This window comes from Schistocerca piceifrons, chromosome 1, assembly GCF_021461385.2.
Source record: "Schistocerca piceifrons isolate TAMUIC-IGC-003096 chromosome 1, iqSchPice1.1, whole genome shotgun sequence".
In the NCBI taxonomy this organism is placed as follows: Eukaryota; Metazoa; Arthropoda; class Insecta; order Orthoptera; family Acrididae; genus Schistocerca; species Schistocerca piceifrons.
In genome coordinates, this window is record NC_060138.1 from 1,144,287,727 (window position 1) to 1,144,301,803 (window position 14,077).

Consider the following 14,077-nt stretch of genomic DNA (forward strand, 5'->3'; position numbering starts at 1 on the left):
CAACACCCAGTCATCACGAGGCAGAGAAAGAAAAACGTAATACTAGGCTCCAAAGTAAACTGAGAAATGACAGTGAAGACGAAAGCAGTGTGTTAGCGCCGTGTAATGAATTAACTAATGTTCAACATAGTAATTTGGTAATTGTGCATAGGGAAATGGAGCGGGCGGCAAACAGTGGTGTACGCAGTGAAATAATTAGTGAACAGGGAAGCATTATCGATCGATCGCTCGGCAACAGCTCGCCTCAGGAATCGGAAATGACAGGACACAATTTTGCAAATAATGTAGATTCAGGTTTTGCGTCCTCACCGTTTTCTCATATAAGTCAAGACACATTTTCTGCTTGTCAAAATGTGAATGTTGCCGGTGCAAATGCACTGCCGAAAAGCGTAGAGGAACAGATTCCAGACACTAATGCATTGTTATTACAGTTAATGCAACAAATGGGACAAAGGCTACAAAAGTTAGACACAACGCTCGAACAAAATCAGAAACAAATGGGACAAAATCTTCAAAAGTTACACACAATGGAACAAAATCTTCGAAAGTTAGACACAATGGAACAATACCAGAGACAAACACAGCAACAGTTAGACACAATGGAACAAAATCAGAGACAAACACAGCAAAAGCTTCAAAAGTTAGACACCACACTTGAACAAACACGTGAAGATTTAACTACTGAGTTACATAACATTGAATCGAAATGTCAAAAAGTCTGTAATGACGTAAAAACACAAATTTGTGAGCATTTTCAACCTATTTTTTCGCGGCGTGAAAATGCATTACAGAATCACGAAGCAGCCATAAAAGAACTGCAAACCATTGTTCATGAAAATCACGACACCTTACAAGCTAAAATTGATTCAGTTGCATCTACCGATTCGGTTACGCAACTTGCAAAAACTCAGGAAAACTTAAAGGACACAGTAGACACTCTGAAACTTGGTTCAGAAAAACACACTGAGGAAATAAGTACACTATCGGAGAAAGTAGCCGAACTTTCGGATCAGTTCACTAACTTATCTACAAAGGTAGATGATGATCTGAATGACACAAGACCTGTAGCCATCACTGACACAGAAGAGTATGAACAAATTAAGAAATTCAAACAAAATGAGAATCAAATTAATACTCAACACAAAAGAGAAATCCGGAAAGTACAAGATCAGTTGGCACAAGTAATACAAAAATTTCATATTTCAGAGGACACTCGCGCTCCAGTATGGGAAGAGGGCCATAGAAATACGGAACAACCACAAAATAATAACACAGGACATTTCGGAAATTATGAAAGAAATTGGCAAGGTGCACCGAATTTTGAAATGGAACCGCCGAAACGGCGTAACAATGACCGATATGCGACTCGCCGACATGATGATTTTGACTATAAGCTGTTCATTACTACACGTAAATTTAAAACATTTAAGAATTCTGGCAACGACATCCATCCACAAGCGTGGCTCCATCAATTCTCTCATTGTTTTCCTCCCAACTGGTCATTAGAGCACAGATTAGAATTTATGTGTGGCTATTTAGAGAATGAACCAGCTGTAAGAATGCGATCGGTCATTCACGATTGTCACAGTGAAGGAGAATTTTACCATGCCTTCCTCTCAGCGTATTGGTCTCAAGCTACACAAGACCGAGTAAAACATAGCATAATGATGATGAAACACTTTGAACAATCTGAATTTTCCAGTCTTGTGAAATATTTTGAAGACATGTTGCATAAGAATCAATATCTTTCAAACCCATACAGCCCTTCAGAACTCATCCGCATTTGCTTAATGAAATTGCCTGAACATTTAAGAAATATTATTTTGGCGGGGCGTTGCAAAGACAACATTGAAGCTTTTCAGGGACTGTTACAAGAATTAGAAATTGAGACTGACAATCGCGGAACGCGAAAACAGGAACACAACAATTACAGGTCACATCCGTCGCAATTCCGCGATGAAAGAAATAACAACTGGACACGACAAGGCTATTCTCACAACACAAATCGTCACCAAAACAGACACCACCCATATGACAACCGTTGGCAGAGTAATAATAGTTACAGAGAAAGATCGCATTTCCGTAGTAATGAAAATGACAGAGATAATCATAGAAACAGACAATATGGAAAAAAAAACAATTATTATCAAGGGAGACAGAATAACTTCAGACGCAACAGTTCAGCGCGCAGTAACGATTCAGGAAGAAATTCCCCACCACGTGACCGGCAAGAAAGAAACTATGGAATCTACCGACATGACGACAGACGATATAATCGTAACGACAGGCCTGAATTGCATCAGAACTGGCGAGATTCAAACAGAGCAGGGCACTCTCGACAAGGAGAATTTGTAGAAGTTAGGTCTCCAAATCCCAATAACGACGTGCGCCAACAAAGAGACAATAGGCAATGACTCATACCGCTGGCAGCCACAAAACGTATGTATGAAACTGACGACGCAGCTGCCGTAGCTAGTAATTACGTAAAAATGGAAGACATTAGGGATATCTTACTCCAGGAACACGACGTAAAACATAAAAATATTGCATATCCTGTGATTCACATTACAGTAAATGACGTAAAATTTACTGCAGTACTTGACTCTGGCAGTCCCATTTCAGTAATTAGTGAAACAGCCTTTAGCAAATGTAACAAATCGAACGATTGCCCCACACTTTCGTTAAGTAAGATTAAATTACAAGGTGCAATCGTTGGAAAAAGTGTAGATGTACGCCAACAAACCAACTTAGAATTCTTTTGTCAAAGCCACAGCTTCTCTATGAACTTTCTTATTGTTCCATTATTGTTGACGGAAATTATATTGGGAGTAGACTTTTTGAATGAATACAAAGCAATCTTAAACTTTCACGATGCTGAAATAAGTTTAGAGAAAGAAGGTAAGTCAATAGCTTTGAAATTTGAAGATTGGCTCTCAAACCATGACGAGGAAATTAATCGGCTTTACCTTCTGTTAGACAACAGTTCGGAATTTTCTATGGAACTAGACACTAACAATCACTCTGCAAGTACTGACAGGGATGATATCGACGACATATTTGATACTAATGAGTTAATTCAGAATAAAATTCAAACAATTGAGAATTGTAACGACGCTGATAGGCAAGACCTTTTTGAGATTTTACAAGCACATTCCACAGTTTTTACTCACAAAACAGGAACAATCAAGGGATTTCAATACCAATTTCGTGTTCGTGAGCATACTAAATTTTGTGTTAGACCATACGTAATTCCGGCGCATTATAGGGACCGTATTAGAACATTAATACAATCTATGCTTAATGAGGGCATTATTGAGCCTGCAGTAAGCTCATACAACAGTCCATTACATGTTGTTGAGAAGAAAAATGGATCGATCAGGTTTGTCTTAGATTCGAGACAAATCAATACTATCATCATTCCTGAAACAGACAGGCCGCAGACGATGGAAGAACTTCTTCAAAATTTTAATGGTGTAAAAGTGTTGTCTTCTATTGATCTCAGATCCAGCTTTTATCAGATCGAACTTCATACAGAACGTAGAAAATACATAGCTTTTCTTTGTTTCGGCGTTTGTTATCAATTTCGGAAACTTCCTTTTGGTTTGAACATTTCTTCGGCAGCATTCATCTGCGGGCTAAATTCCGTATTACCTGAGTTCTTCCACCGTCACATCACCTTATATGTGGATGATATTCTAATAGCAGAAGCCTCATGGGAACAACATAATCGCATCCTCAACAGTTTGTTACGAATTTTTGCAGAATCTGGAATTACAGTTAACTTGGAAAAGTCTGAATTCGGTAGGTCAAAGGTGAGGTTTTTGGGACATATTATTTCTTCTGGAGGCATTCAGCCGGATCCTGAAAAGTTAGAAGCAATCAGAGCCATTCCAGTTCCATCCACAAAAAGACAAGTCCGCAGTTTTCTAGGTCTCGTAAATTTTTACCGTCGTTTTCTGAATATGCAAATTCTAGTTACACCAAAACTTTGTTCTCTCACTGGAAAAAATGCTATTTGGAACTGGGACGAACAAGCACAGTTGGAATTCAATTCTTTGAAAGAATCGCTACTTAACGCGCCAATACTAGCTCATCCAGATTTCTCACGAGATTTTTGCCTTAGCACGGATTCTTCTAAAGTCGGTCTTGGTGCCCACTTATTTCAAGAAGCCATAGAAAATGACACTACTGTTCAGAAAACCATTGCTTTTGCTAGCCGAGTGCTAACAAAATCTGAAAAAAATTATTCCGTTACTGAATTAGAAGCTTTAGCTATCGTTTGGGCATTTAACAAATTCCGTTTCTTTCTTTCTGGTAAGCACGTAAAAGTATACAGTGATCATCGTGCATTACAATTTCTTATGTCTTCAAAATTAAATCATGGCAGGTTAAAACGCTGTGCATTGTTTCTGCAAGAATTCCACTTCACAATAGTCTACGTTCCCGGCAAGGAGAACATTGTTGCGGACGCACTGTCACGCGCACCGGCTGGGCTTGAGAAAAGTAACACAGAAGGCAACCTCGAGAAAAATTTCAGTATTCTTTACATTCAGAAAGTTGCCTTTGAAAACTTCATCACCACATCTTTAAAGAACATTGCTCATGAACAAGATAAAGATCCGATTTGGAAAGACATCAAAAGTAAATGGCATGAAAAGCTGCACACTCAGATTCGGCATTATTATCTGGTTAGAAACAACATACTCTTCAAACGCTGCACTGTTGATGACAAGCTATGGGTACTTTGCATTCCAGACGATTTTGTTAATAAGCTCATTTGGTACATTCATTTCAGCTACGCACATTTTGGTCCACGAACATGTTATCATATTCTTCGAACGACTTGTTATTTTAACAATATAGAAAAGAGAATTCGAAGAGTCTTGTCTATTTGTAAACTTTGTCAAAAGGCGAAACCATCTACTATCTCACATCGTGCTCCGTTGTTTCCTATTATTCCTTCTAAATTAAAAGAATTTGCTGCTGTTGATCTCTTGGGACCGCTTGTCAGAACATCTAATGGATTTTCGTACTGTTGCTGTTGAACTTACTTCAAAATTTGTTTCTTTCACACCGTTACGTAAAGCCACTGGACGGTCTGTATCCAACGCCTTTGTTAAAAATTTCTTACGTGTAGTTGGACACGTTAGTAAAGTCATTTCAGATAACGGACCGCAATTCAGATCTGCTGTTTGGTCACGCGTGCTTCGGAATCATAAAATCAAACCTGTTTTTATTTCATTGTACTCACCACATTGTAACCCGTCTGAACGGATTATGAAAGAAATCAATAAGCTTTGCAGACTTTATTGTCACAGAAAGCATCAGCATTGGGACAGATATTTACACTTATTTCAAAATGTGCTTAATGAAATGCCTCATGACTCCACTGGTTTACCACCTACTCTTGTACTGAAGAATGAAGAACCACCGAACAGAATCAGAGAGCTCGTACCTTTCCCGAATACATGTAAACTTCAACACAAGGAAGTAATTGATTTGGCTATTAAAAATATAAAATCTGCAGCAGACAAAAGGAGGAAACTACACGGTAAAGCAAATGCAAAGAAATTATACATTGATCAGAAAGTTGTCATTAAAGCTCATTCATTGTCACATAAGAAGAAACACTTGCGTCACAAATTCTTTCTAGTTTACAATGGACCTTACAGAATCCGACGTATACCACATGATAATTGCGTTGAAGTTGAAACTCTGCGTACTAGGAAGAGTAAAGGATTGCACCACATTTCACATGTAAAACCGTTTATTGAAAGATAATCTGCTTTTTAACTTAGTCTTTGCCATAAAATTTTTCACTTCACATTTCTAGTATGCTTTGTCAGACTTAAGAAACTGTTAACATGCAACAATGTTTGAAGTTAAATATCCAGTCAAGAACCAAGAGAACATATTTAAACAGAAATTACGAATGCATTGTTATGGTGAACAGACGACAAGGTGTTATTGTATTTGTACATTCTTGCTTGTTAGTTGCACGATTACGTAACGACTATCAGGCTTACATACTTAGGACATATACTGGTACTGCCAATGAGATTTTAATGCAATATTTTGGTTTACTTGAAAATACATTCTGGATTTAAAGTACTTTCTGAGAGATACCAGATGACACAGAGGTTAGTTTATGTGACAGCTACACGATTTTATCACGACGCTACTAGTGAGTGACAATTTACAATGTTGCTTTTGCGGTGTTTCTGTTTTATGTCTGCACAGTTTTATGTATTATTCTGGAAAGTAAAACATGTTTTAGTAGTAACTTTTGTGGTATAGCTACAAGGAGACAGCCTTTTTCGTAGCACAACAATATGTTACAGCACAGTACTTGCTTCATCACAACAATAAGCATAATAACTAAGATATCTATACGCAAAGCATTTCACTTTTGTTTATCATGAGGTAAGTACATTGACTTCTGCAGAACTTAGCTTTCGGAGGACGATAACTACGAGACTTCCACAGAGATTATCTTACAACATGATGCACAGTTTAGTGCTACAGTACACGTATTTGAGTGATTAATTTTGAAATTATTGGAGCAAGCTACGACGATTTTGAGAGTTGACAGGTGTTATGATTTTATTATTACGATGACTATGTGTATTATGCTGTTGCGGTATGTTTATGATCAATAAGCTGATGCTATATGAGTTATTTGAGTATGCTACGTATCTGTTATGATGAAATATTGAAGAAGTGTCGACAAATAAGGTAAGGAATAATGAGTAGTGGTTAGGGACTCTGGTTTGTGAAAAAGGTTGTTGGAAACCAAGAATCGTACTTTAAGAGTTATGAAATGTATGTAAATGTGTGAATGTATTACAATGCCGACGAAAATTTTTTGGACTCTGTTGTATCAATAGGATTTTGTTTCTACAGATTTGTAACGCAAATTCTTGACCTGTGAAATATTTTTATATGAGACTGTCACTGTAGCGGAAACTGCTGTTGTAAATATTTCGGTAAGAAAGTTAAGTGACCACCTTCATGTAATGCGTCGTGGGCACCCAGCTGCGCAACAGACGCCTGGAAAGAAGCCATTAGTGTGTGCCTTTCAGAGGCACAGGTGGAGAAAAAAGAAATAAAAAGAGGCCATTATCCTTGCTATTGACATTCCTTTGTAGAAAACATCGTAAATACGACACCCTCAAACTTGAAAACATGATTACACTGTAGAGTTCTTAATTTGTGATATTTACTGAAATGAAATGGTTCAAATGGCTCTGAGCACTATGGGACTCAACTGCTGAGGTCTTTAGTCCCCTAGAACTTAGAACTAGTTAAACCTAACTAACCTAAGGACATCACAAACATCCATGCCCGAGGCAGAATTCGAACCTGCGACCATAGCGGTCTTGTGGTTCCAGACTGCAGCGCCTTTAACCGCACGGCCACTTCGGCCGGCCCTGAAATGAAAAGATGAGAAACATTTCATGTCTATTGTCTTGCTAGTTGAAAGATTGTTTACTGCATTATGAAATGCCATATGGCTAGTGAAAGACGTTTCACACCTTGCTTTGCCTATTTTGTTTAAGATCTAGTTCCTAGCTGCACTGCAGCATTGGTTAAAATAAAATTTTATAGATGTACTAATATAAATATTTTATGCCTACAGATCAAGTAAAAAATAACTTTATGATGGATGTACTCCAAAAAAAATGAGGGAGCACAAAAAGACATTTCCACTTCACAGGAATTGCATACATAATTTTTGTCAGTGACTTGGTAACTTGTCTGCTAGAGCAAGTTACAATGATGCATCACTCTAGTGTTAAGTTGTGACATAGGTATTAAACATGGCCATTTTTACTGTAATATTTTTTTTGCTTGAGCTTTCTCATGTTTAGATATAAGTTATTGCATTTGCTGCGGCTGTTTGCCAGGCATAGTGCTGCTAAATTTCACTTTGTATTACTCTGTTAAGCTAGTTTTATTACTGATTTATTTTTCTTGTTGCTGCACATTGGCTCACATTAGTTGTAACGTTGCATTGGTTGGTAATTTAGATTTACTGTAGCTTGCTTTGCAATTTTCCATTTTTTTGTCATTGCTGTTTGTGTTAATTGTTTTGTGCTGCTGCATTGCCTCGTCCCTTAGTTTAGCATCTGAGCTCAGTAGATTTAAGTTAGCTTAAGAGGGGGTAGCCTATAAGAGAATGAGTTGCGATGAATTTGAAGAAATGCACTGAGAGGCTATACGAGAAAAGTACAGAAAGCAGGTATAGATAGGAGTTTTTGGAAATAATGAAGAACGAAGGGAGATCTCCGAGAAGTAAAGAAAGTTTTGTTTGCAAAATACTGCAGTAAAACAAACCCTGTCCTTTCCTTGTGTTATCCCACTATGTGTTTGTGTACCCTTGGGTATTTATGTTCTTCCTGTCTTTATATGTTTATCTGATAAGACTTATGTTGTAGAATTTTTCTAATACTCAGCTACATGAACTATGATGAGGAATACTGTTATCCTCAGATATAATTTGCATTAATAATATGTTATTTACTTTGTAAAGATGTTAGACATTATTAATTCTGTTCTGTTTTAATGCTCATGTGTGAAGTTGATGTTTCAATAATTATTCTGATCTTTTATGTATTTACTTATGTCATAATTCCTGTAACACTGATTTATATGTTTATTTCTATTCTTTTGTAAAGCCCCTATTACTACAAATGTTATCTGTATTATTATGTTTTTAATGATGTATTTTGTACCGTTATTATTGTATTCTTATGTTATAAAATTGTAATTGATACCAGTTCATCATATTATTAACTTGTAAGTTACATTTCACTGCACACGTTTCTGTTGGTCATAGTATATGGACAATATGTGAGATGTAGGGACTGATAGTGTTTGAATGTGTGTTAATAATTCTGCAAGGGACTGGATAACAGCATTGGTGGTTCTAAGGACATTTCAAAAAAAATTTTGTGAGTGCACAAGTGGTGGTTCATGGACTTGCTATATTATCCGCAAGACTCTTCAATGGTGATTGTGCACCTGCACAGTCACAACAGATGGCTGCTGGCCATCTCTACAAGGACTACAGTGGGTCTGCATCTATGATGACCCACCAATACCAATATTTCTACAAGGACTGCAGTGGGTCTGCACCTCTGGTGGCCCACCAATACCGTAATCTCTACCAGGACTACAGTGGGTCTGCTCTGTGATGACCTACCTACCAATATTCTTCAAAACTTCGACTGACTCTGCTGTGGGTTTGCTCTGTTGTGGCCCATTACTTGTCTGCATGTCAAGAGTAGCACTGTCTTTCTGTTGGAAAGACAACACTACTTCTTCAAGACGGCATGGAAATCCACTACTTCCGTGTGCATTTTCTTTTACTGCGCAGACTTTGAGAAAAACACTGCAATTTTACTGTGATGAACGATCAGGACTGCCTTTATGGACTGTGAGAAGATTTTAGCTTTTGACCAACATTGTATCATTAAGTGTATACATTTGATTTCTTTGTTATTGTAATTGTGAAAAAAATTTTAACAAATATGTATTGGCCAGTGCCCAAAAGAAAATTGTAAAATTTTTTTGTGGGAAGCATGGGGGCTACGTAAATTGGCTGTTTAGGTTTTCTTATTGGTAACGCCACGTAGCGCTCTGTATGAAAATCACTGGCTGTGCTGTGTGCAGTCTGTGGCTAGTTTGCATTGTTGTCTGCCATTGTAGTGTTGGGCAGCGGCAGCTGGATGTGAACAGCGCATAGCGTTGCGCAGTTGGAGGTGAGCCGCCAGCAGTGGTGGATGTGGGGAGAGAAATGGCGGAGTTTTGAAATTTGTAAGACTGGATGGCATGAACTGCTATATATATCATGACTATTAAGGTAAATACATTGTTTGTTCTCTATTAAAATCTTTCATTTGCTAACTATGCCTATCAGTAGTTAGTGCCTTCTGTAGTTTGAATCTTTTATTTAGCTGGCAGTAGTGGCGCTCGCTGTATTGCAGTAGTTCGAGTAACGAAGATTTTTGTGAGGTAAGTGATTTGTGAAACGTATAGATTAATTTAGTCAGGGCCATTCTCTTGTAGGGATTACTGAAAGTCAGATTGCGTTGCGCTAAAAAAAAAAGAAAAAAAAATATATATTGTGTGTCAGTTTAAACACAGTCATGTATAATTTTTCTAAGGGGACGTTTCATTGCTTCCCATTGTTGTAGAGCAATTCGGGGGTGGCGATTGCATCTTTCAGCACGATCGAACACCTGTTCATGATGCACGGCCTGTGGCAGAGTGTTTGCACGATAATAACATCACTGTAATAGACTGGCCTACACAGAGTCCTGACCCGAATCCTATATAACACCGATGAGATGTTTTGGAATTCCGAGTTCCTGTCAGGCTTCACCAACCGACATCGATACCTCTCCTCAGTGCAGCACGCCATGAAGAATGAGCTGCCATTCCCCAAGAAACATTCCAGCACCTGACTGAGTGTATGCCTGCAAGAGTGGAAGCTGTCATCAAGGCTAAAGGTGGGCCAACACCATACTGAATAGCAGCATTACCGGTGGAGGGCGCCACGAACACGAACTTGTGAGTCTTTTTCAGCCACATGTACGAATACTTTTGATCACACAGTATATATTGAATGTAACACCTACACCATTTAATGTTCCAAATAATCCACCACAACTATAGCTTAAGGGAAACCACACAGATGTGATAATAAATAGTCAAAAGCAGTAAAACTGTTTCCTAACAGAGGAGAAGCCAATTCCATAATTGTTACGAAATATGAGCCAGAAACCGTGAGAATCTTCAGCACATTCCAAATTTTGAAGCAAAAGTAATTACATTTTCAAAAATATCCGTTAGAAAGTCGAGTAAAGTGAAAGACAGGGAGAATCATTGGACTCTACAAAATAAATTGTCAACTAAAGTGCCTATGATAATAACAACAGACAACAGAAATAAATGTATGAAATGCGTTTATATTCTCTTACTTTGAGCAGCATAAGCGGCAAATATAGACATATTCGAAAGTATTTCTCATGAATGAGTTTTAGCTTACATCAATGATCAGTGTGATTCGACTGTTTTTGCACGTATTTCACGATAATTCATGTGTCTTGGAAACTTACAAACGCAGGAAACTCAAAAATATAACTACTATTCCGTCAGTTAAGAGAAAAATAATTAAAAGCAAACATTATCCTTGTATTGCACTGTATGGAACTGGAGATCTAGAAACGATGGAGAGGCTTCGTCCACGTCGTAGCTCGCAGTGGTACACAACCCCACAACAGGCTACAACAGTCCACTCACCCCTCCGCCGCCCCACATCGAACTCAGGGTTATTCAGTGGTTTGGCACCCCGTGAACATCCCCAGGAACGTCTCACATCAGACGAGTGTAGAGTAATTGTGGTGGCGGATTCGTGTCGGGGACCGGCACGCCTTCTGCCCGAAAAGCAGTGCCTTAGACCGCACGGCTAACCGGGCGGGCAACATTATCCTTCCGAATCGTGTGACTGCTTTCTCACAGCTTGGAGCACGAGTATCGTTCCATCTATCAAACGATAACAACTTCGCACCAGAGAGTGTCGTGACTGTATGTATTAGGCTTTGGTACAGTGTAAGTCTATAGCACCGTCTATCTTCTTTTACGAGCATTACCTCCATTCTCCAACCACAGTATCCACCACAAACAAATGTAAATGTACAGCATCTCTTGATCAAGCTATAAACCTGTCAGTATAGAACCAACTCTCAGATCATACGAAAATTACGTAATTGTTCTCAATATAAGAAAGCAAGAAAACAACAGCCATGTACAAATACAGTATACAAATTCGTAATAACAACGAAAGAAAGCGTGGATCAAACTAATAAACTGTCAAAATACACTATGTGATCGAAAGTATCCGGACACCCCCAAAAGCATACGTTTTTCGTATTAGGTGCATTGTGCTGCCACCTACTGCCAGGTACTCCACATCAGCGACCTCAGTAGTCATTGGACATCGTGAGAGAACAGAATGGGGCGCTCCGTGGAACTCACCGACGTCGAACGTGGTCAGGTGATAGGGTGTCACTTGTGTCATATGTCTGTATACGCGATTTCCACACTCCTAAACATCCCTAGGTCCACTGTTTTCGATGTGATAGTGAGGTGGAAACGTAAAGGGACACGTACAGCACAAAATTGTACAGGCCGACCTCATCTGTTGACTGACGGAGACCACCGACAGTTGAAGAGGGTCGTAAGGTGTAATAGGCAGACACCGTAATGTGTAATAGACAGACATCTATCCAGACCGTCACACAGAAATTCCAAACTGCGTCAGGATCCACTGCAAGTGCTATGACAGTTAGGTGGTAGGTCTGAAAACTTGGATTTCATGGTCGAGCGGCTTCTCATGAACAACACATCACGCCTCGCTTGGTGTAAGGAGCATATACATTGGACAATTGAACAGTTGAAAAATGTTGTGTGGAGTGACGAATCACGGTACACAATGTGGCGATCCGATGGCAGACTCTAGGTATGGAGAATGCCCGGTGAATGTCATCTGCCAGCATGTGTAGTACCAACAGTAAAATTCGGAGGTAGTGTGTTATGGTGTTGTCGTGTTTTTCATGGAGGGGAGTTCCACCCTTTGCTGTTTTTCTTGGCATTATCACAGCACAGGCCTACATTGATGTTTTAAGCACCTTCTTGCTTCCTACTGTTGAAGAGCAATTCCGGGATGGCGATTGCATCTTTCAAAATGATTGAGCACCTCTTCATGATACACGGCCTGTGGTGGAGTGGTTACACGACAATAACATACCTGTAATGGACTGGACTGAACAGAGTCTTGACTATAGCACACCTTTGGGATGGTTTGGAACCGACACCGATACCTCTTCTTAGTGCAGCACTCCATGAAGAATGGGCTCCTATTCCCGAAGAAACCTTCCAGAACCTGAGTGAACGTATGCCTGCAAGAGTGGAAGCTGTCATCAAGGCTAAGGGTGAATTGCAGCATTACCTATGGAGGGCGCCACGAACTTGTAAGTGCCGGACGTGGTGGCCGAGCGGTTCTAGGCGCTACAGCCTGGAACCGCGCGACCATTGCGGTCGCAGGTTCGAATCCTGCCTCGAGCATGGATGTGTGTGATGTCCTTAGGTTAGGAGAATTGCTAAAAAACATTGCTGTTGAATTTGATGTATAACGTGCTTACAATGATTCCGGCATAGGTTTCGCTGACGTAAAAGACTGTGAAACGAGAAAGACATAGGATACGGTACGTTTACTGACGACGATATTACCGCCGTTTTGCGCCTGCAGACGATGAAGATAAGGTGAAGGTTAGCTAACGAAACTGTCGTTCAACCTGAAGACATTATGACACGTACAGAAATGCAATGCAGCTAGACAAAATAATGGCTAATTTGGAACGCCAGGAGCAAACAGCAGTGGCTGAATTAATACTGGTGTAACTCCTACGCGACTATGCTGCACACAAAGAACTTATGAATCTGGCTCAAAATAAACCTACTGATTAGTGTATAAAATTCATTGTTCTTTTTAATATGTGATCAAAATTAATGTGAAAATAATATATAATTTGTGTCTTTACGTGAAAATAATCGAATGGTTTAGTGGAAGGAAGTGCTACACCTTAGTTTAGTGAGAATTAATGTCATTGCGCTATCTGTCGTGGTTTCAGCTACAGGACAAGCTGGCAACAATAAGTTCCATTTGAACTGCTAGAAAGCATTGTCGGCTGCATACAATGTTTCACCTTACCATGTTTATCTTCTTGTCTTTGAATGAAAACAGTGCCATTCCACAATGACAATATGGCAGTAACGCCGAAATCTTGCAATCGAGTAAAGAGATGGTTCTTTGCAGAGAGTGATAATGACAACAGAGCTCTATTCTTTGATGACAGAGATGAATATCCTGATTAGGCACCAGGAATTCCTCACACTTTGAAAATACCGCAATTGTGTCTTAGCATTACACTGTACTTATCTCATAAAGTTTTATACATAGCATCTACTAAATTTTGCGAAATTCTTTAATGTTAGCAGCATTTAAATTTAA